Below are 26,466 nucleotides of genomic sequence, written 5' to 3' on the forward strand. Positions count from 1 at the left end.
ATGTTAAGCAGCTACATAAACTCTGATCTACCTACTTCTGATCTTTTCATTACAGCAGGAAATACACTCCTTACTTTGTTAAGCCACTTTTTTTTTCAGGTATTCTGTTACACCAACTTGATTCCAGCCAGTGAGCTAGGCCTTCTAAAGGGGTGACAAGATAATAAAGGAGAGGAAATGGACAGAATTTCTGACATGAACAGAGCTTAGAGAACTGGAAGAGGACTTAGAAATATTATAAAGTCCTCTCAGTTCATAAAAGAGGACACTAATACCTGCAGTGGTGAGAAATTGCCCATGTTTATATAGCTTAGTGGCAAAGTAAAACCTAGGTCTCTTGACCATCAATCTTTCCCATTCCCTCTTTTATCAAGAGCTAGTGAAGATATCCTCAATTACTCTTTCCCTATTAGTGTGGTCTCTACCTCTCCATTTCACACACTGGAGTGGTGTGATATTTCTAGACACACTTAGAGGTGTACCACAAGGGGTTTGGGGAGGCTGACTGTGGTACTAGGAAATTTTATTACTTGGAAAATATTTATCTTACCCTCCCAATCCTGCCTCTCACCCCCATGCCCAATAAATCTCTTTGGCATTAATACTGCATAATTTTTGCTAAAAAGTGTAAGAAGAATAAAATGGAAATTAACTTGCTCTATTTTCCCATATTATGGAAAAAGAAGCCAATCTCATTTAAATAATAGTGATCACCTTAACTACATGCATGTATATAGATGTATCTAGATATATCTAAAGACAGATGAGAGAGAGAAAGAGAAAGAGACTATCTCCTGACTATCACATTTAAAAGCCAAGGCTATTGAAAAGCTGTAGGTCTCTCTCTTTCTACTTTGTTTAAGGTTGGTTATTGCATAGGAGCCAACCAAGGGTAAAACTTCTAAGTGAGCACATTACCAGCAGGGCATTAAGTTCTGGGCTTAGGTTCAATGTTGTAGTTCCTGAAAGACTAGAGAAACAGGACAAAACCTAGCTATAGTCCTTGAGGAACTTGGAGACTTGGCAGGTCATTGAGACTAGGCATCCAGGCATAAGGTGATGAGATGGGCACCCCAATGTAGAATGGGGCTATTTTGTTCTCATAATCAAGGCATCTACTAAAAGCAGGTATAAAACTGCCATAAATCTCAACTGGATTGTGCTACAAAATGTTTTATGTGTTTCCAAGTATTTGCTGTTTCTTTTTTTTATTTATTTTTTCTCTTTTGGATAGTCTAATGCTTTGTCTATTTTGCAATAAATGACAAATTGTTTAATTGAAGTATTATATGGGGTAGCCAGTGCTGTCGTGTCCAATCTACATCTTCTCAACCCACCCTGGAAGCTACTTGTAGTTGTGGTGAGCATTGCTGTATAAGCTGATGGCTTCCTAGTTCAAGCACCCAGGTCTTTCTGCCTGAAGGCCTTCTCTTGTTACAGGATAGATGGAAAATATAGGTGGGGACCAAATTGTTTCATCTGTGATAGGAAATTTCTGGATGCAGTAGTTCAGGCAGGACACAGATGAGACAAAAGAGCTTACAGTATAGTTACTTTTCTAAAAGATAGTAAGAGAGTAGGAAACATATGCACTTTTCTCTTTACTGTCGCTGAATTCAGAAGGTCAGGTTAATTAATACAAAGTATCATCTGCTAGAGCAGTGCAGGGGGTGGGCAAGAGAGAGGATGTAGAAGCGGATTAATTTTTGTTGTAAAGAGCAAAAGGCAATTAATAATTACCTTCTGACCATTGGTAGAACCAAGCTCAACACAACAGCCTTGCAAACCAGGCTATTAAATAATGAGAGGTTTCTAAATATATTCCTTTAAAGATATCAAAAACTAGGCCTGGAAGACTCACAACCTAATTTTCTTTTTGGAAAATAGAAACAAAACAAAACAAAAACAAAAACAAAAAACCTTTGTGTACCACAGAAGCCCTACCATTAGCTTCAAACAGGAAGATAGAGGTAATGATAAGATGGAAGTAGAAGAACAATAAAAGTTTTCTGGTTTGGTAGTTTGTTGAGAGGAGAAGAGAGGATAAAAGAGAGAATAAAGAAGTAAAATATGGGGCGCCTGGGTGGCTCAGTTGGTTAAGTGACTGCCTTCAGCTCAGGTCATGATCCCGGAGTCCTGGGATTGACTCAAGTCCCGCATTGGGCTCCCAGCTCAGCAGGGAGCCTGCTTCTCCCTCTGACCCTCTCCCCTCTCATGCTGTTTCTCTCTATCTCTCTCAAATAAATAAATAAATAAAATCTTTACCAAAAAAAAAAAAAAAAGAAGTAAAATATGTAGCCACTTTTCCACCCTCAAAGTTTTAACCCAGAAAGACGGAGATGAGTATGATAAGTGAGGGTGGCATAGAAGTGGAGGAGAGGGATTGGCTTTTCATGAGATTTCAAGCTTTTTCTGACTTATTTCAAACTGTGGCTTTTGTTTCTCATTTGACTCCTAATATGATCTCTTTCTGCAAAGAGCACCCTCCCCAAATATGCAACAGGCCTCAACAGTAATGGCCATGGTTGTCTCTTTTAGAATTGGACTTCCCTCTCAAAAGTGGTTTAGATGAGGCACATCTGCAGAAAGCTGGTCTACAGAAAATAGAATGGAGGTTATCTAAGGCTGAGGAGAATGGGGAAGTGACTGCCAATGAGGGTACAAGGGTTATTTTGGGGTGATGAAAATGATCTAAAACTAGATTGTGGTGTGGGTGCACAACTCTGTAAATAAAAATAATACATTGAATTATACACTTTAAATGGGTCAGTTTTATAGTATATAAATGATATCTCAATGAAGCTATTAAAAATGCAAGGCCTACAACAGTAGTTTTCAACTCTGGGCATTTTTGCCTCCAGGGGACATTGATCAATGTATAGACATATTTTTGGTTCTCACAATAAATAATTATCTAGACCGCAATGTCAATTGTAAAGGTCGAGAAACTCTAGTCTAAAGAAGGAGCCTGAATGAAATTTTATTTTGCCTCTTCTGATACTTTGTATTTGCTTCTGCATTTTCCACAAGTTTGTGGCTCTATGGTCTCCACAATAAAAAGGTGCTCTACTTTTTTTTTTTATAATCCAAATTTTAAAAAATCTATTTTCATGTGTCAACATCCTTTATTTTTGTAGCTTGTTTCTTTTTTAAAAAAAATTTAATAGACTTTATCATATGATCCAGTAATTCACTACTAGGTATTTACCTAAAGAAAAATTAAAACACTAATTTGTAAAAAAAAGTATATATATACCCTTATGTTTATTGCAGTATTATTTACAATGGCCAAGATATGGAAGCAACCCAAGTTTCCATCAGTAGATAAATGGATAAAGAGATAAAAAAATATATATACAATGGAATATTACTCAGCCATAAAAAAGGAATGAAATATTACCATTTGCAATAATGTGAATGGAACTAGAAGTTATAATGCTAACAGAAATAAGGTGATTAGAGAAAGACAAATACTGTATGATTTCACTCATGTGTGTAATTTAAGAAACAAAATGAACAAATAAAAAAAGAGACAAACAAAAAACATACTCTTAAATATAGAAAACAAACTGGTGGTTTCCAGAGGGGAGGTGGGTAGGGGGATGAGTGAAATAAGTGAAGGGGATGAACAGTACACTTATTGTGATGAGCACTGAGTAATGTATAGAATTGTCAAATCATTATATTGTACACCTGAAACTACTATAATACTGTATGTTAATTATACTTGAATTTTAAAAAAAGTTTTAATAGATTTTAATTTTTAGAGCACTTGTCTCCACACATTCAGTCTCCCCACTATCAACATCCCCCACTAGAAAGGAACATTTGATATAACTGATGAACCTACATTGACATATCATTGTCACTCAAAGTCCATCATTTACATTAGGGTCCACTCTTGGTTATGTACATTCTATGGGTTTAGATAAATGTATAATAACATTTATGTCCTTTATGCCATTTATTCCATTTATAATGGCATCCTCCATTACAGTATCATAGATAGTGGCTATAGTCTCACTGGCCTAAAAATTCTCTATGCTGTGCCTATCTATTCATCTGACCCTCCCCTCTTCCCTCTGGCAAGCACTAATCTTTTTACTAACTGAATAGTTTTGCCTTTTCCAGAATGTCCTATAGTTGGAGTCATACAATATGTAGCCTTTCAGACTGGTTTCTTCTACAAAATAATACACATTTCAACCAACATTCTACTCTCTACTTCTGTGAGTTTGACTATTTTAGACACTTCATATAAGTGCAATCATGCAGTATTTGTCCTGTGACTGGCTTATTTCACTAAGCATAATGCCCTCACTTTCCTCATATTGTCATAATGCTATCACACATTTTTTTTAAGGATTTTATTTATTTCTTTGACAGAGAGTGAGAGACAGTGAGAGAGGGAACACAAGCAGGGGGAGTGTGAGAGGGAGAAGCAGGCTTCCCGCTGAATAGGGAGCCCAATTCGGGGCTTGATCCCAGGACCCTGGGATCATGACCTGAGCCAAAGGCAGATGCTTAATGACTGAGCCACTCAGGCACCCCTCCTTCTTTTTTTATGGCAGAATAATGTTCCATTGTATGTATGTGTGCTTGTGTGTTTATGTGTGTGGGTCTGTGTGTGTGTGAGTGTGTCTGTGTGAGTGTGTGACATTTTCTTTATCTGTTATCTGTTAATGAGTATTTAAATTGTTTCCATGTCCTGGCTATGGTAAATAATGCTGCAATGAATATGAGAGTGAAAATATCTCTTTGAGATTTGTACACTGAACTAAAAAACACTGATGAAACAAATTAAAGATACAAAGAAATGGAAAGGTATCCCATGTTCATGGATTAGAAGACTCAATATTGTTAAAATATCCATAGTACCCAAAATGACCTACAGATTCAATGCAATCTATCAAAATCCCAATGATGTTTTTTTTTTTTATAGAAATAGAAAAAAAGTCCTAAAATTTGTGTGGAATGAGAAAAGATCCAAAACTGCCAAAATAATCTTCAGAAAGAAAGACAAAGCTGGAGACATCACATTTCCTGATTTTCCCTGTTTTTAGTAATCAAAATAATATAGTATTGACATAAAAACAGACACACAAGCCAATGGAATAGAGGAGAGATGCCAGAAATAAACCCACAGTCAACTGATCTTCAATAAGAATGCAAACAATGCACAATGGAGACAGGATAGTCTCTTCAACAAAGTGTTGGGACAACTGGATATCTACATGCAAAAAAATAAAACTGAATTCTTATCTTACACCATACACAAAATCAATTCAAAATGGATTAAAAACTTAAACATAAGACTTGAAATTATAAAATTCCTAGGAAAAAAAACATAGGAGAAAACCTCCTTAACACTGGTCCTAGCAAAAATGTCTTGACTATGACAACAAAAGGAAAGCCATTGCCTTTTGCATAACAAAGGAAGCAACTAAGAATGAAAAGGCAAACTGGGACTCCTGTAAATCAATAGCAAAAAAATAAAATAATTTGATTAAAAAATAAGCAAAGGACTTGAAGAGACATTTTTCCAAAGAAGACATACAAATGGCTGATAGGTACATGAAAAAAAAAATGCTAAGCATTAATCATCAAGAAAATGCAAATAAAAAATACAATGAGCTATCACCTCACATTCGTACGATGACTATTATCAAAAAATAACAGACAACAAGTGTTGGCCAGGATGTGGAGAAATGGAACTCTTACACACTGTTGGTGAAAATGTAAAATGGTGCAGCCTCTATCAAAAACATGGCAGTTACTTCTGACTTGCCTGGCACATCAGAGTAGAGGTCTAACATGGCTGCCAAAGCAGGCATCTGCACATTTTTTGGTAAGTACCAGGCACTGAATATTTGGGGTTTTACGGGCCCTCAGGTCTCTGCTGCTGTTACTCTACTCTGTCCTTATAGCTGACTGAGAAAACTGGCAGTACTCTGCATATCACCATAGTTAATACAAAAAGAACGAGTGGAGCTGTGCCCCAATAAAACCCTATTTACACAAACAGTGTGCCAGATTTGTCCTGTGGATCATAGTTTGCTGAACCTTGATCTGAAGCATCCAGCTCTATAGATGCCATCTACCTGAGAGCAATGCTTGCTTTATTCCCATGTTACTATAACTTGTGGACATTGATGCTGCCACTTTACCTGGTTTGATGCTCTGGGGCACGTGGCCATCACATGAGCTATAGGGAAGCAATCACAGTAGTGTGTATCTATTTTTCATCTCACTTCCAGTTAGCCTTTCCCATTATGTTTGATTATCCCCTGACTGAAATCCTAAGCAAATATTTAAACTCCTTTAGAGTTCAGGCTCTATGACAGACCACTTCTTGGATTATACTGCTTTTGTTTTTGTCCTATTTTTTTTTACTCTAAAAATTAAAAAATAAAGACTCCTCCTCTTTCCCTTCTTCCTATTAGTGGTAGATCAGAGACTACCACCAATCTTGTCCATTAACTTTCCTATTGCTCTTGCAGCTAGCTCAGCATCTCCAACCAGAGTTCATTCAGCAGATTTTGTGTCAAAGCTTTTGCTATATAGGATCACTTTTTTAGTTTCTTTTGAATTGTGCAAGAAATCACATGACAGGAAATCTAGCCTGAGAGATCTAGCTTGAAATTCCTGCTCCCATGCTCACAGAAGCTAGGGCAGACCATCAAGGTGAGTGAGGAATACAGAACAATTTCCAAGGGCTTACTTATGTTTCTTCTTTTTTATTTAGCTGCAAACAATGGCATTTCCAATCTCTGAAAAGGCAAAACATATGTTTCCTTGAGTTGAGCTATTGATTGATTTATATTAACCAGCCCATGAAGAAGAATATAAGGCCCAGAGCAGCTGATAGACGATGAAGGCTTACACCCATTACAAAAATGTCTGAAAAAGGTTAGAATTTTCTAGCTTTCAGTATTGTCTTGGATCTCTAATTTAAGCATTCCAACACCAGGGTACCTTGACATCTAGAGAGAGAAAGATAAAATTATCAGGCACACGTGATAACATATGGTGCATTCTCAAATGCACCCTGGAAAACTCATTAAATATCCTCCAGTCTTCTCTAATTATCCCAGTGGCCTACCAGGAGTTTCTTGTAACATCATAATAAAAAAGATATTTTTAACTGGCAAATGTAGAAGCTTTCATCAAATTATTTGGGGGCAAGAATTCCATTTCTTGTTAAATAAAAAGATTTCATCTACAGGAGATTCAACATAAGGTAGCAAAGAGCTTTGATTATTATATTTCAGAGCCTGGGAGTCAAATGTAAAAGCTAAAAGAAAATTCTGTTCCTCTGTGGGAGAACACTCCGCAGAACAAAGACCTTTTACTACCCAGGACTTTTCTGAGTTTTAGATGTTGATTTTCCTCACTTTTCTTTTCAAGATCAGAATGTCTCTATTAGTGCCTTTTAGACAGAAATCTCATGCAGAGAATTGAAAGGGCACCACAGACTGAATAACATGACTTATTGTATAGATTACTTGCATCACAATTTATTTAATTATAAAGGTATTCCAATTCATGTATATTTTGCATTGGCTAAGGGTATCTGTTAAAAGCCTCAAAACTGAATAACAAAAGTGAAAACTGAGTTGATCACTTGCTTAAAGACTGCATTACTGAGCTTTCATTCCTAAATAAGGAGAGAAAAAGACAAAGAGAAGGAACATAATTTTATATGGTACCAAACGTATATGTGTTTACATATCTATATATATGTGTGTGTATACACATATACACACACAAAGGACATACATGTATGGGTCTGTGTTTATAAAACTATATACTATATACATATATAGTTCTATATGTATATGGAAAGATATAGAAAGACTTTTCCTGGTTTTGTTAAGCTTATGGCTTAAGCAGTTAAAATTTTCTAGTCTAAGTATACCTGAGATGTTATAAGCAAATCATATGTAAAGTAAAATAGCAGTGTTTAATGGAAGCTCCAAATCTTGAACATAAGTGAAAATTTCAGTTAGGTGCATAGATATATTTTAATATATCTGTATTATTGACTTGCTGAGTATAAATTTAAATAGAATACGATAAAATGCTAAATTCACTCTTTCCCCTAGGAAGGGGAAACTATTATCAAGCCTCTGATTTGTATTGAATTATGAGGGTCAATAATAAGGATGGTGGCAAAATAATACTGTGGTGTTTTAGTAGATTTAGTTGTGCCAAACTCATCTCTTAAGAAACATCACATGTGGGGTGCCTGGGTGGCTCAGTCGTTAAGCATCTGCCTTTGGCTTAGGTCATGATCTCAGGGTCCTGGGATCGAGCCCAGCATTGGGCTCCCTGCTTGCCGGGAAGCCTGCTTGTGTTCCCTCTCTCACTGTTTCTGTCAAATAAATAAATAAAATCTTAAAAAAGAAAAAGAAACATCACATGTTTCCATAAATCATAAACCACTGGAAGCCTCCACTGTCCAAATCAGCCTCCCTAGTAGTTAGTGTTGAATGAAAATATGACAGAGAAGCCCTAATGATCACTGACTAAATTTAAGAAACTGACACACTGTCAGGATATGTGAGATGGGTGTTGCTTTGGCTGCCAAGAAAAATGTAGTCATGGAAAGAATGACTTGTTCTGTTTGTGATAACGGTTTGTGTGCCATACATTGCTAGGAAAGAGACACAGTGCAAGGACACACCAAAATGTGCCAGAACATTTGCTCCCAGACAAAAGCAAAATCCACGGGATCTACCTGCAATGGCTCTGAGAACCATTGAAAAAGTGAAGGCACAGGGCAGTGGGCTAATTAATTAGTCTTATGGAGGAAATATTACCATAGTTTCACAGAGAAGAATAAGGATTTCTTCCCATGTGCCATGCTTGGGGACAGTGAGCGGATAAAACTCCCTATTTCATTTCCTTGATTGTAAAAACAGATGCGTTTTGGAGTAAAGACTATCTTGAAGCCCTCAACAGCTGCTGTTGTTTGAAAAAGCAAGAGGAAAGCCACCTGAAATGTGAATCCTTCCTATAAAATCAAGAGACGGACTTGGTTCCCAACCATGATCCAACTGTAGTGAAGGGAAAGTTCAAACAACAGAAGAATTCTTTTTTTTTTTCTTTTTGTTTTTTTGAGAGGGAGGGAGGGAGGGAGGGAGGGGGAGAGAGAGAGAAAGAGGAGGGGCAGAGGGAGAGAAGGGAGAGAGAATCTTTAGCAGGCTCCACATCCAGTGTGAAGCTGGAGGCAGGGCTCGATCTCACGACGCTGAGATCATGGCTTGAGCTTAAAATCAAGAGGTGGACTCTTAACCGACTGAGCCACTGAGGCGCCCCGCAACAGAACAATTTTTTTTAATAAATTAATTTATTTGAGATAGAGAGAGCACGTGGGGTGGGGGTGGCAAGGAGCAGAGGGAGAGGAAAAGAGAAACTCAAGCAGACTGTGGGCTGTGCTGGGCATGGAGTCCTTCAAGGGCTCGATCTCACAATCCTGAGATCAAAATCAAGAGTTAGACCCTTAACCGACTGAGCCACCCAGGCACCCCCATAAGAGAAGATTTCTTAAGTGCCCATTATATTCAGGAGAAAAAATTATTATGGTGATTAGAAACATAAGCTTTGAAGTCTCACACCTGAGTTGCTATTAAGCCTCAGACAAATAACTGTGTTTCTGAGCATCACATTCTACATCTGTAAGCTGGGAATAACAATAATATCTAAATCATGGGGATGTTGAGAGAATAAAAGAGCAAATGCATGTAAAGTTTCAAAAACATATTTACCATAGGGTAAACAGGTAATTTTAAACTTAGTAATTTTATGACTACTGCTATTTGCACAAAACAGTAAATGAGTAGGCATTTAAAATCACCAATACTTCATGGAAATGCAAACTGGTGCAGCTGCCACTCTGGAAAACAGTATGGAGGTTCCTCAAAAAGTTAAAAATAGAGCTACCCTACAATCCAGAATTGCACTACTAGGTATTTACCCCCAAAATACAAAAATACTAATTCAAAAATCACCAACACTTCAATGAAAATAGGAATTCAGGTAACAATGGTGAAGGGCTTCATGTTTGATGTCTTAATCTAGAATTCAAGAAAATAAAATCACTATTTCAAATACTTTCTCATCTTAAATAATTTACTTATTAATAACAGAATAGACCCAATAGGATATTGGTGTCAGCTTTTACAAAAGAGCAGTGATGGGGAAATAATAAAAACAAGTAATGCAGTTACCATATTGATCGCTCCTCATCTCCTCATATTTTGATAGGTTGACTGTAATTTCTGACATGCACACACACACACACTTCAACACCTTTTCTGTACCTCTTTTCTTAATCTAATTTCCTTTACCTAAAATTACAATTTTAGGGGGGGTGGGAGGATGGGCTAGCCTGGTGATGGGTATTAAAGAGGGCACGTTCTGCATGGAGCACTAGGTGTTATACACAAACAATGAATCATGGAACACTACATCAAAAACTAATGATGTAATGTATGGTGATTAACATAATAATAAAAATTACAATTTTAGATTTCATTGACCAACTATCCTATTGTTATCATTTATGTTCAGTTTTAAAAGATACCTTTAAACATCTCCAAATCAATCTTTCTCAATAACAATGACTTTATGTTTTCTTGAACAATTTCAATTACTTCATAACAAACTGTGATATTTTATATTTTTCCATAACCAATCCATATATTCTGTCATCTCACTTTGTGAGAATTTGTGAGATATTTTTACATGAGACACCACCTATGAGGTCACTTGTAATAAATGTCTCTGCAAAGTATCATTCTGTATCAGAATAACTCTGACAACTGAAGCAAAGCAGGTGTGGCTCTCTTTAGATGGATTTTTGTTTACTTTTTTCCCCTATAGCCTGCCTCTTTAAAACACGTGACCTATCTGTGGCTCTTGAAGACATGATCACAAATAATGTATAAAAGAGAGGTTATTTTTATTCTACAAAGGGGTAAAATGTGACCTCTATTCTCACATTTCCAATAATTTCCAAATATATCTGTATCATATCATCTAGGAAATGGAGCCTCACATTTACAGCATATGCCATAGTCCAGCATAAAATCTTTGAAAAGGTGTCAAAAAATCAACTTCAGAAAGATGCTCATTGACTGCTTTCAAAGGCAAAAAAAAAAAAGAAAAAGAAAGAAAAAAAAAAGATAAACTTCATTATTTTAGAACTTTAGATCTCCGTATGTAGAATAAGCAAAATGACTGATACGTCCCAGGACAGTTTTATTTTCTTAGACTTTTCCCGTAAGTACACAGTTGTCAGGCTCTGTACCCTAAGCTTTAGTTTTAAATATTGTATCAGTTAGTATAACTGTGGCTTAGGTAGCATGGTATTTTCATTTTCAACACCTTGATATGTAACTTTTGGTGCTTAGAACACTAAATGAATATATAATCAACTCTTTCTCGGTCAGATTTTCACAAGTAGGATTTTTTTTTTGCCACCTTTGCTTCTCTCTTTTAGGTTGAGTCTATCGTAGAAAATGAAGCAGGCAACTTTTTCTCATCCTAGTTTCTCTAAAACCTGACAGGAAGAAAAAGACAGCAAAAGAACTCAGGGATTGGGTAGTTGTTTTTTTTTTTTTTTTTTCCTTCTATGAGATAGGTAGAGAAAACGCATATTAGAAAGGCAAAAAGCCTATTTGTGGGAGGCGCAGAGAATGTTGTCTTGGTTCTGATCTTTGGTGTCTCAGCACATTAAGAAGGTTCACCTGCAGCAGCCATGGCCAGCACTGTTTTTGAGGACCATCTGACCCCTTTATCCCTTCTAATTCACCTTCTCTTCATTGGTGGGCAGAAGAGGATGGGTAGAAGCAGGGGAGAAGAGGTTGCTTCACTCTGGGGTACCACCTTCCCTATTAAGGTTCCAATTCTCAGCCACTGAGTAAGTGTTAAAAAATGTTCTGAGGATTGCAGAAATTTTGTTATATTTTTCACTTCCTAGAACACAGAGAGCTTTGACTTTATGACATCCAGACTGTCGAGTATAACAAAGGCAGGACATATTTAACATGTTAGAAGAAACTAAGCTGCTCTATCACAGGCCTACACCAAAGTAGATGAAACAGTAATAAAATAACAAGTGTCATACAAGATTAAACAGGACATGCATACCTCTCTTAACATGACCTCAGCTCACTGCTACCTGAGGGCTCATAAAAGCTGCATCAGAAATATGAAGAAGATCCTCTGGTTCAAGCACAATTGTATAGCTTCCAAAGAAACCTTAATTAAATTTCAAGCAACAGGATCCGTATCAGCAGAAAATAATTGCTCTATCTGACATTATTTATTTTTATCCAGTGAAACCTAGTTACCGTGTTCTTCTATGCTAGCCCACAGTCACTTTAACAGAGTCATGTGAGGTGTGTTCCCTTTTTCCTCAAAAGCAGTCAGCTCTCATCCATGTCAAAGTGTACATTGTCCTCGTCAGTAATATGAAAGCCTATTCAGGCATAGTGACTCACCGTGGTCATACTCCATCATACTCCATTATGCCAGCACTTTACTTAATCATTGTCAGCCAGGCCCACCCATTTTCGCTCTTGTCCTGCTACCTTCACACCCACAAATGTAGCAGATGCAAGCATACCATTAATGATGGTCAAGTTTTTTCTTACTTTGCACAGATGGCCGAGTTATTTTTATTCATGAGGAAGCCTCAAATTTCAGATTTTTTAATGGGGTAAGAATCTTCCATCATAAAAGGATCGTCAAATTACCTCTTATTTATTCATCAATTTAACCTGTGGTTCTTTCCAATAAACTTTTAAAATAGATTTGAGTGGAAAGTGTTAATGTTCCCTTTCTCTAGACTTAACTATTGTTTTAAGACCATCTTCCTACTTACCAGAAATAAGGAATCTAAGTATACAATACAGTATATTATTAACCATATAGTCACATTGCTGTACATTAGAACTCCAGAACATATTCATCCTCATAAGTGAAACTTTGTACCCTTTGACCAACACCTCCCCCTTTCCCCCACCCCTGCCCCTGGCAACCACCACTGCACTCTCTGCTTTTAGGAGTTTTAGGTTAGAGTACTTTCGATTTCACATATAAATTAAAATGTGCAGTATTTGTCTTTCTGTATCTGGCTTCTTTCTTTTTTTTTTTTTTTTAAAGATTTTATTTATTTATTTGAGAAAGAGAGAATGAGAGAGAACACATGAGAAGGGATAGGGTCAGAGGGCAAAGCAGACTCCCTGCCGAGCAGGGAGCCCGATGCGGGACTCGATCCAGGGAGTCCAGGATCATGACCTGAGCCGAAGGCAGTTGCTTAACCAACTGAGCCACCCAGGCGCCCTCTGGCTTATTTCACTTAGCATAATATCTTCAAGGTTCATCAATGCTGCAAATAACAGAAGAGATTTTAAATGTCTTAACCACACACACACACACACAAAGGAAACAAAAGGTAACTATGTGAGGTGATGGCTATGTTAATTAGCTTGACTGTCATCATTTCACAGCGTATGTATCAAAACATCACATTGTACACTTTAAATATATACACTTTTATTTTTTTTATTATGTTATGTTAATCACCATACATTACATCATTAGTTTTTGATGTAGTGTTCTGAGATGGTGTAGGCTTGTAGGCCCCTTGCAGGCCCAGATCATTTGAGGACTGCACTGAGGTTAAGGACGGCCAGGCAGGCCTGGGCCAGGAGGAGAAAATGTTCTCTTCCCCTTATCTCATGTTGCAAGGCCTAAATGCCTGGATCAGCAGGAAGTGGCTCTTGCCTAGCTTAAAGTGTATCTTTCTAAACAGAAGTGTTCTTTCTAAAGACAAAGAACATGTTGTCTCCAAAGGAAGGATGGCTAAGAGAATTCTTTATTCTGCAAGCATAAACAGGATGTATTTTGTTCTTATTGCATTTCGTGTATCTTACTTCATGGATGTTGGCTTGATACTTTAAGTATACATTGTTATGTTTATCTGATCTCTGCAAGTATATAGCTACGTGAGAAATAAACAGCAGTATGCAGTTGCAAGTGCTGCCTTTGCTCTGCATCCCCTGTGTCCTGGTGATTTCGTAGACCCTTACCCAGGGACCCCAACGCACTAGACGTTGACAATTGGCGCCCGAACAGGGACCCTGAAGGACGTTCAGGAAGGGTGAGTAACTTAATTAAGTACAGGGTTATGGGACAAGAAACTTCTACTCCTTATGTTCGAATGCTGAAGCATTCACTTGCTGTCTATGGTATTACTGTCGCTTCTAATGATATTGAGCTGTGTTTGAAGGTGGTTCGAGAATGGAATCCTTGGTTTCCAGAGGAGGGAACCTTAGACATGGATAATTGGCGGCGAGTTCGACATAATGTCAAGAAGGCAATGAGACAGGGAGAAAAAATTCCCGTGCGGTTTGGGTCTATTTGGTCGATTATTTTTACAGTGCTTAAAGCGATGGAGGATGACCGCACGGTCGAAGACTTCCATAAGGAGATGGCTCCTTCTATACAAGACCTCCCTTTAGATACGGATGAGAAAAGGGCGGTAGAGAAAGATACCTTTAAGCTTACACCATCCCGTGAGCCTAGCGAGTGTGGTAATGAAGAACCAAAACCGAAAGTAAAGTCGGATCCCGAGGTGGAGCGTGTGTGGAAGGTTTTTCAGCAGGTTATGGCTATGACGGAGGAGTCTAAGAAACCCTCTAGGAAGCCCTCTGCTCCGCCTTTGCTGTCTGTACCAGCTCTTTCTTCTAAAAATCCTTTCCTTTCTGCTGCTTTAGCTGAGCTTGATGCACTAGAGGATAGCGATGATGAGGGTGGCGCAGGTAATTCTGTCTTTGCTTTTCCCGTTCTCAGGCCTCCCCCAATCCAGGGGGTGGCACAAGCACCATATTATGAAGGAATAGGTATAGAAGATATTGGTCGCTTGAAAAAGGCAGTGTCTTTATATGGACCTCAATCACATTATGTTAAGGAGCTAGTTAATGGTCTAGCTCGACATTATAACAATTTTTCTCCTGAGGACTGGAGGGTCCTCTGTCGGGCTCTTTTAAAGGAGCCTGAGTATCTGCAGTGGCAGATGTTGTTTTCTGAACTTTGTATGTATGTACATGTGGTAATAGATACATAGTCTCAATTTATATGGGCCACAGCACAAAGTGGCGAAACTGCACAACATGTTATCACCCATCTTCTAGAAACTTTTGCTGTGATGGGTTTACCATCTATTATTAAAACAGATAATGGACCTGCGTATGGCAGTAAAAAATTTCAAACCTTCTGTGAACAATATGGTATCATGCATAAAACAGGCATTGAATACAATCCTCAAGGGCAAGCCATTGTAGAACGTGCGCATAGTACTTTAAAGTTGCAAATTAAAAAATTAAAAAGGAGGAAAAAGGATCATATCTTAGCATTCACTCAATCTAATGCGCGTTCTATTTTGCAACAAGCTCTGTTCGCATTAAATTTCTTGAATCTTCCGCAGGGAGATATCCTATCCCAAGCAGAAAAGCAGTTCATAGAGGGAGAGGTCGCTCCCCCTCCATTAAAGGAATATATATGGTTTAAACCAACCGCAGATGCAGAATGGCAACCGGGGCTATTGCTTTATAGAGGGAAGGGTTATGCTTATGTCTCCACAGAGGATGGACGGACCTGTTCCTGGCTCCCCTACGCGATGGATCCGGTCAAGGACCAATTCGAACGGCACCGTATCCCACCAGGCGACGGATGGGGAATCCAGACCAAGATGAACTTCCATTACAGGCCATGGCACATCTGAATTTGGGAGGACGACGTCGCCGTCGGCAGATATTTGCTACTGCTTTGCCGACCTGGGGGCAAATTAAAAAGCTTAGTGGGGAAGGGCAAAAAATCCTGCAGCGAACGGGGAAGGCTTGTACGCCTGAAAATTTATTCTTGGCTATGTGTGCCTTGCTTACTGTATCAGATGCTGCTGCATTGGCCAATTTACTTCTTAAGCAACTTGAGGGACTAGATCCAAAAGGTATTATTCAGAGTTTGGGGCACACTGCTGGAGGAATGGGACTTGTATTGTTGATTGTTATCTTATGCTTTATGCTGTTGCATTTTTGCTATCTAAAGCCTTCCCAGAATTCTATGGCCATCCTTTGGAGGGCACTTTTATTAAAATAAAAGAAAAAAGAAGGAATTGAGATGGTGTAGGCTTGTAGGCCCCTTGCAGGCCCCGATCATTTGAGGACTGCACTGAGGTTAAGGACGGCCAGGCAGGCCTGGGCCAGGAGGAGAAAATGTTCTCTTCCCCTTATCTCATGTTGCAAGGCCTAAATGCCTGGATCAGCAGGAAGTGGCTCTTGCCTAGCTTAAAGTGTATCTTTCTAAACAGAAGTGTTCTTTCTAAAGACAAAGAACATGTTGTCTCCAAAGGAAGGATGGCTAAGAGAATTCTTTATTCTGCAAGCATAAACAGGATGTATTTTGTTCTTATTGAATTTTGTGTATATTTCACTTCACGGATGTTGGCTTGATACTTTAAGTATACATTGTTATGTTTATCTGATCTCTGCAAGTATATAGCTACGTGAGAAATAAACGGCAGTATGCAGTTGCAAGTGCTGCCTTTGCTCTGCATCCCCTGTGTCCTGGTGATTTCGTAGACCCTTACCCAGGGACCCCAACGCACTAGACGTTGACAGTGTTCCATGGTTCATTGTTTGCGTATAACACCCTTTTAATTTTTTTAAAAAGAATCTCCTCTAAAGCATGTATTGTATTTCATACTTGCAAAATGAGAGTCTCAGCCTATGTCTACACACTCAAGTACAAATGGAAAAATTTAAAGAAGTAGTTTATATTTTTGCTAGCACGTATTCAGTATTTAGTGTGCTTCTCAGAGTTCTAAGAAATTTATATGATTAGCTTACCTTCTGAGGTAGGTGTTAGTATCATTCCAGTTTTAAAGATAAGGAAACTGAGGATTACAGGGGTTAAGTTGATTTAAGATTGAATTCTGTTCATTGCACCTAATTTTGAACTGTAACAGTAACATTTATTTGCTGGGTGACTTCGGGGAAATTATCTGAACTCTGAACTTTAGTTTTCCTTCTCTGTAAATACTGCTATGGAAATAAAAGAACATCTGCAATATGTCTGGTGTACGACAAGCACTCAACACATGATAAATGTAATGGTCAGAATACTTACTGAGGGGTATAGTGGGAGAGACACTTACATGAGTGGCTCTGCATTTATCTACCACACATCTATTACCACCTAAAATCAACCATCCTCCTTTAGAGCTAGCACTGAATAAATCTGCCTTTCAAGTTTCAAATGTACCCATTTATCTCATATACCTCATGATCAGGAGGTGAAGTCAGTGCCTTGTTCACTCCCAGATATGATTTCCAAAAAAATTATATTCTATTTAAAAATAAAATGAACCTACAAAATTCTCCACTACTCCTTCAAGGCATGTGCTATCCAGTTACATGACCTTCCCCTCTTTTTAATGCAGTTCCATATTGTTCTTCTGGTTATGAATTTTCTTTTCTAGAGTATATGGCTTAACATCTTCCTTATCATCCTCTTCCATTATCATAGGGGCCTGGGATTTTCTAAAGCCTTCACTACCAACAATTTTGCCTATTCATCTTTTTTTTTTTTTTTTAAGATTTTATTTATTTATTTGAGAGAGAGAGAGCAAGAGAGTACAAGCAGGGGGAGTGGCAGAGGGAGAGGGAGAAATAGACTCCCCCCTGAGCAGGGAGTCTGATGCTGTGCTCTATCCCAGGACCCTGGGATCATGACCTGGGCCAAAGGCAGACGCTTAACCGACTGAGGCAGATGCTTAACCGACTGAGCCACCCAGGTGTCCCTTGCCTACTCATCTTTAATGACATTCTCATCTACCCTACTGCATTAAAAAATTGTCACATTCTGACTCCACTTTTGAGATCAACAACTCTCACATCCCTCTGATTGATCATAGCATCCAATCCTTTATGTGAAAAATCACTGAAATTCACTGAGACCTTGAATTTATTTTGGCCCCAATTACACTGAATCATGTAGCCTGTTCCCAGCTATATGTCCTTCCTTATTCCTCATACATTTATGATCCATCACCACTGTCACTCTCTTGGAAACACCCCTAACTCTCTGAAACTTATGTCTCACCCCCATAGCCCCATCTCACAATCCCAAAATGAGTGTTGGTTGAAAAATTACAATGGACAGATTGTTTTCACTATAAATTCATGATTGCTAACCCACAAGGGAATCCTCAGAACTCTTAGGCCCCCTTGCTAGGTTTTTCTAGACATCTGGATCTTTCATAGTCCTTACCAACTATCTAATAACTTTGCTACCCTACTCAGACCTCCACACTCTTCTCTCTTCTCTCAGTCTCAATACATCGTCCTCACTTCATAACAGAGAAAACAAAGCCCTCGGATTGGCTTCTTCCTCAACTCCCTGCCACTGAGCTCCAAGTCAGCCGCCATTTGTAACAATCTTCTCCTTCGTCTGTATTTTTAAGAGGAAAGAGGTTCCCCTCCACTTCTCAGTAACTACCTCTTTCGTGTGTGATCACTATTTCTTCTCTTTCTATTTCCTCAAGGATCTTTTTCCTTTGATTATATACTTATGATCTTGTCTTCTCCATAATCACTTCCAAATGTGATCTCATCTTCTCTATAATCACTTCCAAAACAAAACAAAAACTCTCTTTAAACTCTGCGCTATCTTTCCAGTCATATTTCTATTGGATTTTCCAGCCAAATGTCTTAGAAAAAATTGTTACTTAACAGAGTCCCTTTACTTCCTGAACCATCTTTCAAGCTTTACTCCTAATTCCAAATAAGTGTCCAATGCCAGCAACACAAAAATCACTCTGAATTTCTTATATTTTAAAATTATGTATATTTTAAATATTTTATATTATATATTTAAATATTTAAATCAAATAATTGAATATGTATATTTCAATCCTGGTCTAATACAACTTTCCATGAATATTTGACAGACTTGCTTACTTTAACCTCATTGAAAACCTCTTCCTGTTGCCTCTATCCTCTTTAGCTTTTTCATTTTTATCTTTTCCTTCACCAAACATCTAAATGTTGGTGATTCTTTGTCCTGAGCCCTCCTCTTTTCTCGATCTATATTATCTCCTTATGTAATCATATCCTTCCCTAACTAGTGACTAGAAACTAGATGTCACAAATAGCAAGTGGCTGTAGACTCTAGCTTCTATGGTTGAAGGGTAAGAATCAAAGCCCAAAAGCTAAAAAGCTCCTCCTGCAGAGGGATTCGAGCACAGAAGAGCAGTGCATTTTTAGAATGGCCCACTACTGTGAGATATTTGCATTTATTAAATCTTTTCCTGAATGTAAAATGTGACTTCATATTTCAGCTTACCAGGTGAAAGCTCTACATCTACTTTTTGGATAATATTCAAACAATCCCCAAACAGTTGATAATGCTTCAAAGCCATTTAACATGAGATGTCGTCCTGGGGATAAAGATATCTTATTACACTCAGTAACAAAAGTAGGTAGAGATCATCAAATACTTAAGGATTATCATAACCACCCAGTTTTCTGACTTGCAAATTTTGAAAAACTGAATAAAACCTTAACAATAAATTTAACAGCTGTGTGTGTGTATATACAGTTGGAGGAAAATAAGAAAAAAAAAAAGCACTTTTCAAGCTTTCTCATTTAGAAAGATTTTCCTGTCCCAAATTCTTAATTTAATACATCTATTTTTTTTCAAACTAATGAATGGCTCAGATAATAAGATAAACCAATACGTTTTGGAAAGAATTACGTAACGTCAAATGACTCCCATTTTTCAAGAAAGGAAATATGCATTTTATTTTATTTTATTTTTTTTTAAGATTTTATTTATTTATTTGACAGAGAGAGAGATAGCGAGAGCAGGAACAGAAGCAGGGGGAGTGGGAGAGGGAGAAGCAGGCTCCCCGCAGAGCAGGGAGCCCGATGTGGGACTCGATCCCAGGACCCTGGGACCATGACCTGAGCCGAAGGCAGACGCTTAACGACTGAGCCACCCAGGTGCCCGGAAATATGCATTTTAAAAATAATATACAACTGGGGACATTTTTCCACATTGAATTCCAGAAACATGCCTGTGTCCAAAAAAAAAGAAAGGGGCAGTTTGAGTTCAACAAAAACATCCTTTCTAGTAAGTTGACTATACTTTTGCTTATAATTATGAAATAGGGAAGCTGAAGGGACTCCATTTTAAAAAGGCTCCATCTCTGCTGATTTTCCTCTAGGCCCCATTTCTGAATAAGCCAAAGAACCTATGTTCCCACTTCAAGAGGAAATCTAGAAAGTGAATCATTCTCTTAAGTTTTGTCCTAGACTCTGAACACCTGATAACATCTAAGAAGAGTCAGATCCCAAACATGTTCTAGGACATTAGCTTCAAACAAACCTCAGCTGATGCTGGCATCAATACTCATGACCTGCAGTGATTTATGGAATAACATCTACTATTCACCTGACACTCACCTTCGATCGGACCCTACCCTGAACTCTTGAAGGAACAAGTATCTTAGATCCCTTTCCAATATAAACCCCAAAGCTCGAGCGATTATGAGACTCATTCCCCTTTCTTTCCTGAGTCTCCCAGACACTCTGTCTGCTATACTCTGTCATTCATGCTATTCAATAAACACTGCTTTCACTTTCTCCAGCTCGCATTCAATTTCTATGTTGCATGAATGCTAGTCCTGCAGGACATCCCTCTATGTCCTCGGACCCAGACTGCCTGCATCAATTAAGCTACTGTATTTTTGTTGAAAGAAGCTGCATATGCTGTGAATAATATCTTTTCATACAGTATAGATATGACTTGAAAAGAACATCCATTCTATTGTTCTCAGTTCTAATCTTAACTCCTACTATTTTTTCACCAGTGTGAGAACCTTAGGGATGCTAGATACCTGATCAAAGGGTATTAAGATATTAAAGTTTGAGGCACACATTTAAGTCATCCATCTTCACCTCTTCTCCAACATCTATAGATGTATATATAGATTGGACCATTATACCAATGGAGTGTCCTCAAATCAAGGACTACCTGGGAGTGGCACTGATTCATATGCAATATTAGTCTCTAAATTTCCCAAAGATCACAATCATGCCACATTCCTTCATCTTGTACATGACAGGTGTTTGCTAACTCATCTCAGCTTGGGCATTTTCAATGAGGATATCTCTACAAAGTAACAAATTGCCTACATTTATCAATTGTCCATTATATGCCAGTAAGTTTTCTGAGAGATTTTACATGGGTTATAATAACTGATTTTCTAAACAATCTTAATTTCACAAATGACAAATCACAAAAAAAAGCCCAGAAAGGTTGTATTATCCACCTAACATTATAGTGCATTTACTAAGATGTTGTGTCATGATGACCTCATCCTGGGCCCATCTCATTCCCTTCTTAAATCAACATTATTTCTGCAATGCCACATAGTGTTTTTGAATAGTTTGAATTGTTCAAGTTTATACTAGAATAGCGTCAAGTATGCTTTTAGATAACTACTACCTATTGACCTAATTCTCTATTATGAAGCAACATAAAATATTTCTTGTGTGTTAAATCATCATAGCCAAGAATAACAAACATTTTAACCATTTCTTGAAGGCTTATTTTGTGTCTGGCACATTGCTATGTTATATACAATTAAGACTGCCTGGGTTGTGATAAATGGGTGTGTTAACCCATTTATCAAAATTGTCATTTATCTTTCCATTTAGTCAAACTTCCTGAAATAATCATGCTTTTATGCTTTCTATACTCTTTTTAAATTCACTTCCTTCTTAACCAATTGCAGTTGTTAAAAATAAGACAGGAGAGCCAAAATGGAGCTGCATTACCAAACCAAGACTTCAGGTCTAAAATGGAATCTTAAACCAGTCACTCAGGAATCACCTGATCAACACTAGCTAGGTAATCTACCTGATAGGCCCTTATCATCCTCCAGAGAAAAGTACCTTTGCAACAACCAGCCCTCTTTTTTTGCCAACATAACTTCCTTATTCCCTCTCTCTTCTGCCTATATAAGTCTTGCATTTTGTATAGCTCTTTGGAGCTCCTTTCTATCTGCTAGATTGGGTGCTGCCTGATTCAAATAGATTTTTGCTCAAATAAACTCTTAAAATTTTAATCTGCCTCAGTCTATGTTCTAATATAATCTATCATCTACTTTCATGAATTTACTGAAATTATTTTATCAAATTTATCACTGATGTCCCAAATCAATCAATTCAATAATTTATTTTTTACTCTGTACTTTTGTTGATATTTTAAAATACTCATATTTATTTGTTTATTTTAAAGTAGTTTGTGATCATCCTTAGACAATGAACAACTGGAAAGGTAGTGTATCTCATGTGGAGTATTCAGGGAGGAAGGATAAAATAATGACCAGTGTATTGTGCAAATGACCATTATACCAATGGAGTGTCCTCAAATCAAGGACTGCCTGGGAGTGGCACTGATTCATATGCAATATTAGTCTCTAAATTTCCCAAAGATCACAATCATGCCACATTCCTTCATCTTGTACATGACAGGTGTTTGCTAAATATTTGTTGTTCAGTTAATTTTTCTCCTATCTTTTTAGCATCATGTTGGTTTAATTTTTACTACATTAAAGTCAGATACATTAAACCAAAATTTACTCAATACCCATACTAGATATTCTTCTAGATATCAGTGTAAGATAAAAGATAATGCTGATTTGCTAATAGTGATATAGGAAGAAAAGTCCCTTTTTTATAGGCTCTCTTCATCCTCTGCTTTAACCACTATATTATACTTTTCCCAAAGCAAGTAAATTTCTAAAGATATGAGGCATTGCTTCAGTTTCTTCATTCCTAGAAGTCCCTTGAAGTTCATGAGTGGAATATTTAATAATTATGCAGACAGACATGAATATAAAGCACTCAATTTGTGCCCTAATCTGTTTCCAATTTCTTAATGCAGTCACTGCCCAGTACATTAGGTTATACAGAATTACTACAGCATCTAGTGCTTATAGATTCATAGCTTTAGGGCATTTTTCTGTACCATTTATTAAGGGTGAAAGTAATTAGGAAACAGAACTCATAAAATGGTTATTGTCTCTTTGGTTAAATACTGAGAGTTTTTCTGAGATGAATGTGAAACAAACCAGTGAGAAACAATCCAGGTGATATATTTGGTACATAAATGCTACAAGTGATGAAATTGGCTTTTCTGGCACCAAGCCTAAATCCTGATGGGGCACAGGATGTCCTCAACTCTCGAAGTGTGCTCTTCTGTTTCTTCCTTCTACAAACACATACATGCATTTTCCTTTCATGCTATTAACTTTGGCATAGAAATATGGCTGTTTTATTTTCACGGTGCCATCTTTAAAAGGCAGTGTTTTCCATTTTTGGGCACTTAAAAAAATTATTTGTCATTCTAAGAGAAAATGTAGATTGTTGTTTAACATTAGCAACTTTCCTTGTTGGAGAATTGAAATAGTCAGACTAATGAAGCAATGTTGATATCTCTGAGTTTCAGCATGGAATGTGGGAAATACCACAGATTTATGTCTTGGCTGTCTGACTTTACTACAACAAATGTCATTATGGTATATGATGGTATGGAGGAAATTGCCCTAAAAGTGAAACAACATATATATTTCAGGAATCATACAGAAAACACAGCATTGGTATCTAACACTGAGCTGAAGGATATATTAATTGCAGGATTTTGTTAAAGTATAAAAAATATTTGAGAAACACTTTCAGAATGATGGAATAAGTACCTCTAAAAAAATCTGCCTCTCCATAAAAGCATCAAGAACACTGTCAAGTATTGCCTGCATCAACTTTTTAAACTCTGGAAATTAATCAGACTTATAATAATTCAAGGACTGTTTGTGCAAGGAAAATAGCTTTACCTCAGAAATAACAAAGCTTGGTGGTATTTTAACTTGTGCTATGCCTGTTACTCTCTCCCAGCTCCATAGTAGCATTGAAGATTAATAGCCCTTTATCCGTGAACTAGCAGCCTAGCAACTAGTATTTCTCTCAGCCTAGAGGGAACACAATATGTTTGGAAGTCTCCAAAAAGTGCCAACCCAGAAAAATGTTCATTATTTGACATATATGGCAGCTCCCTAGAAAAGCCTTATACTTGGAGTTTGTCTTTATTGACTTGATTCAGAGGTTACTCAGTTAAAACACACACACACACACAAATAAACAACAACAACAACAAAACACCTTATATTCAGAGTAATTGTTGAAATAAAATTAGAGACAATTGTTTAACAAAGCAGATGCCCGAGTTGGTGAAAACAGTTGGAATACAAGAGGTTAACAAAAAATTTTAAAGGTCTGGAGAATGAAATGTCCATAGGGGACCTTGAAAGTCTCTGACATATCCCCAAGATCTAAAAGGCTGCACAAAAGTACAGAACGATGCATATGTCCAAAAGAGACTTCAGAATATCTTAATCTCTCATCTACTATTAACCTTCACAAGGAAAAAAAGAAGATTAAGGCAGGATTGTAAGCTGTCAAAGTACTGAAAATATGCCCCAAAACATACACAGACCTCTGTTGCAAGGGCTGGTAGATTTACTGGTTCAAAGAATTAAAAGAAATCTGTATCTAATCATTAAATGAATACTAAGCTAAGTCAGCAGAGATATCAGTTGGCCACATATAAACACAAACTTTACAGAATTACTCCAAGAAAGTCACTAAGCAAACAAATAGCAATAACACAAACAAAAAAATCTGGAAGTGGAGAATCTAATTTACAGATTTGTTACATTATATTAAGAGTGCAGTTTTTAACAAAAATGATTGTGAAGCACACAAGGAAACAGAAAAGCATGTCTCATACCCAGGGGAAAAAAAAATAGTTGGAACTGTCACTGAGAAAGTCCAGAGATCAGAATTGCTAGACAAAGAATTTAAATCAGTTCTTATTTCTTTATTATGTTCAAAGAAATCAAGAAAACTATGTCTAAAGAATTAAAAAAGTGGGAAAGTTCTTTCCGAATAGATAATATTATTAAAAAGACAGAAGTTACAAAAACCAAATAGAAGTTCTTGAGTTGAAAATATAACTTATGAAAAATTTTCTATCTTGGCTCAAGATCATATTTGAGCTGGTAGTAAAAAAAATAAGCAAATTTGAATATAGAAATATAGAATAATAGAGATTAGCTAGCCTGAGGAATAGAAAGAAAAAAAAAATGAAGAAAAATGAACAGAGCTTCAGTTCCTCAAGTGCACCAACACATGAGTAATGGGAGTACCAGAAGAAGCACAGAGACAGAAAGGAAAAAAAAATAATAATAATTCAAAGGAATAATGGCTAAAACTTCCTAACATTGATGAAAAACATGAATTCGTACATGCAAGAAGCTCAATAAAATCCAAATAGAATAAAGTCAAAGAGGTCAACATTGATATGCATCATAGTCAAAATGTTGAAAGTCTAACACAAAGAGAAACTTGAAGGAAACAAGACAGAAGTGACTTATCATGTAAAGTGATTCCCCAATAAGATTAACATCTGAGGTCAGATCAGAAATCATGGTGGCTGGGGCACTTGGGTGGCTCAGTCAGTTAAGCAGCTGCCTTCAGCTCATGTCATGATCTCTCAGGGTCCTAGGATCAAGACCCACATCAGGCTCCCTGCTCAGCAGGGAAGTCCGCTTCTTCTTCTGCCTCTGCCCTCCTCCCTCCTGGCTCTCTCACTCTCTCTCTCTCATGAATGAATGAATGAATGAATGAATGAATAAATAAATAAATAAATAATAAAATCTTAAAAAAAAGAAAGAAAGAAAGAAATCATGGTGGCCAAAAGGCAGTTGGATGACATATTCAAAGGGATCACAGAAAATAATGTAAACCAAGAATTCTATTGTAAGCAAAGATGTACTTCAAAAATGGAGAAATTAAGACATTCTCAGAAAAGCAAAAACCGACAGAATTCTTTGCTAGCAGACATGCCATTTGAGAAATATGAATGAGAATCCTTCAAGCTGAAATGAAAAGAGAGTAGAAAGTATTTCAAATCCATGTGAAGAAATGAAGAGCATTAGTAACGTTAACTATCAAGGTAAATATAAAACAATATAAATGGATTTTCTTTTATTTTCTTCTATATAATTTAAAAGGCAATTGAATAAAAGCTTGATTTTTAAATTGTGTTGATGGGGTTATGATGTATAAAGATGCATTTTGCTTGAAGTTAATAGCACAAGGGATAGAGGAAAAAATTATATTGAGGCAAACGTTTTGTATACTATTGAAATTAAATTGCATTACAATAAACTAAACTGGTTTAAATTAAGATGTTAATTGCAATCCCCATGGCAATCACTTGGAAAATAGTTTAAAATTTTACTAAAAGAAAAAACAAAATTAGTGATAC

The sequence above is a fragment of the Mirounga angustirostris genome, unplaced genomic scaffold (genome assembly GCF_029215605.1).
Source record: "Mirounga angustirostris isolate CCGP_5_RB_7025 unplaced genomic scaffold, mMirAng1.0.hap1 SCAF_12, whole genome shotgun sequence".
Lineage (NCBI taxonomy): Eukaryota > Metazoa > Chordata > Mammalia > Carnivora > Phocidae > Mirounga > Mirounga angustirostris.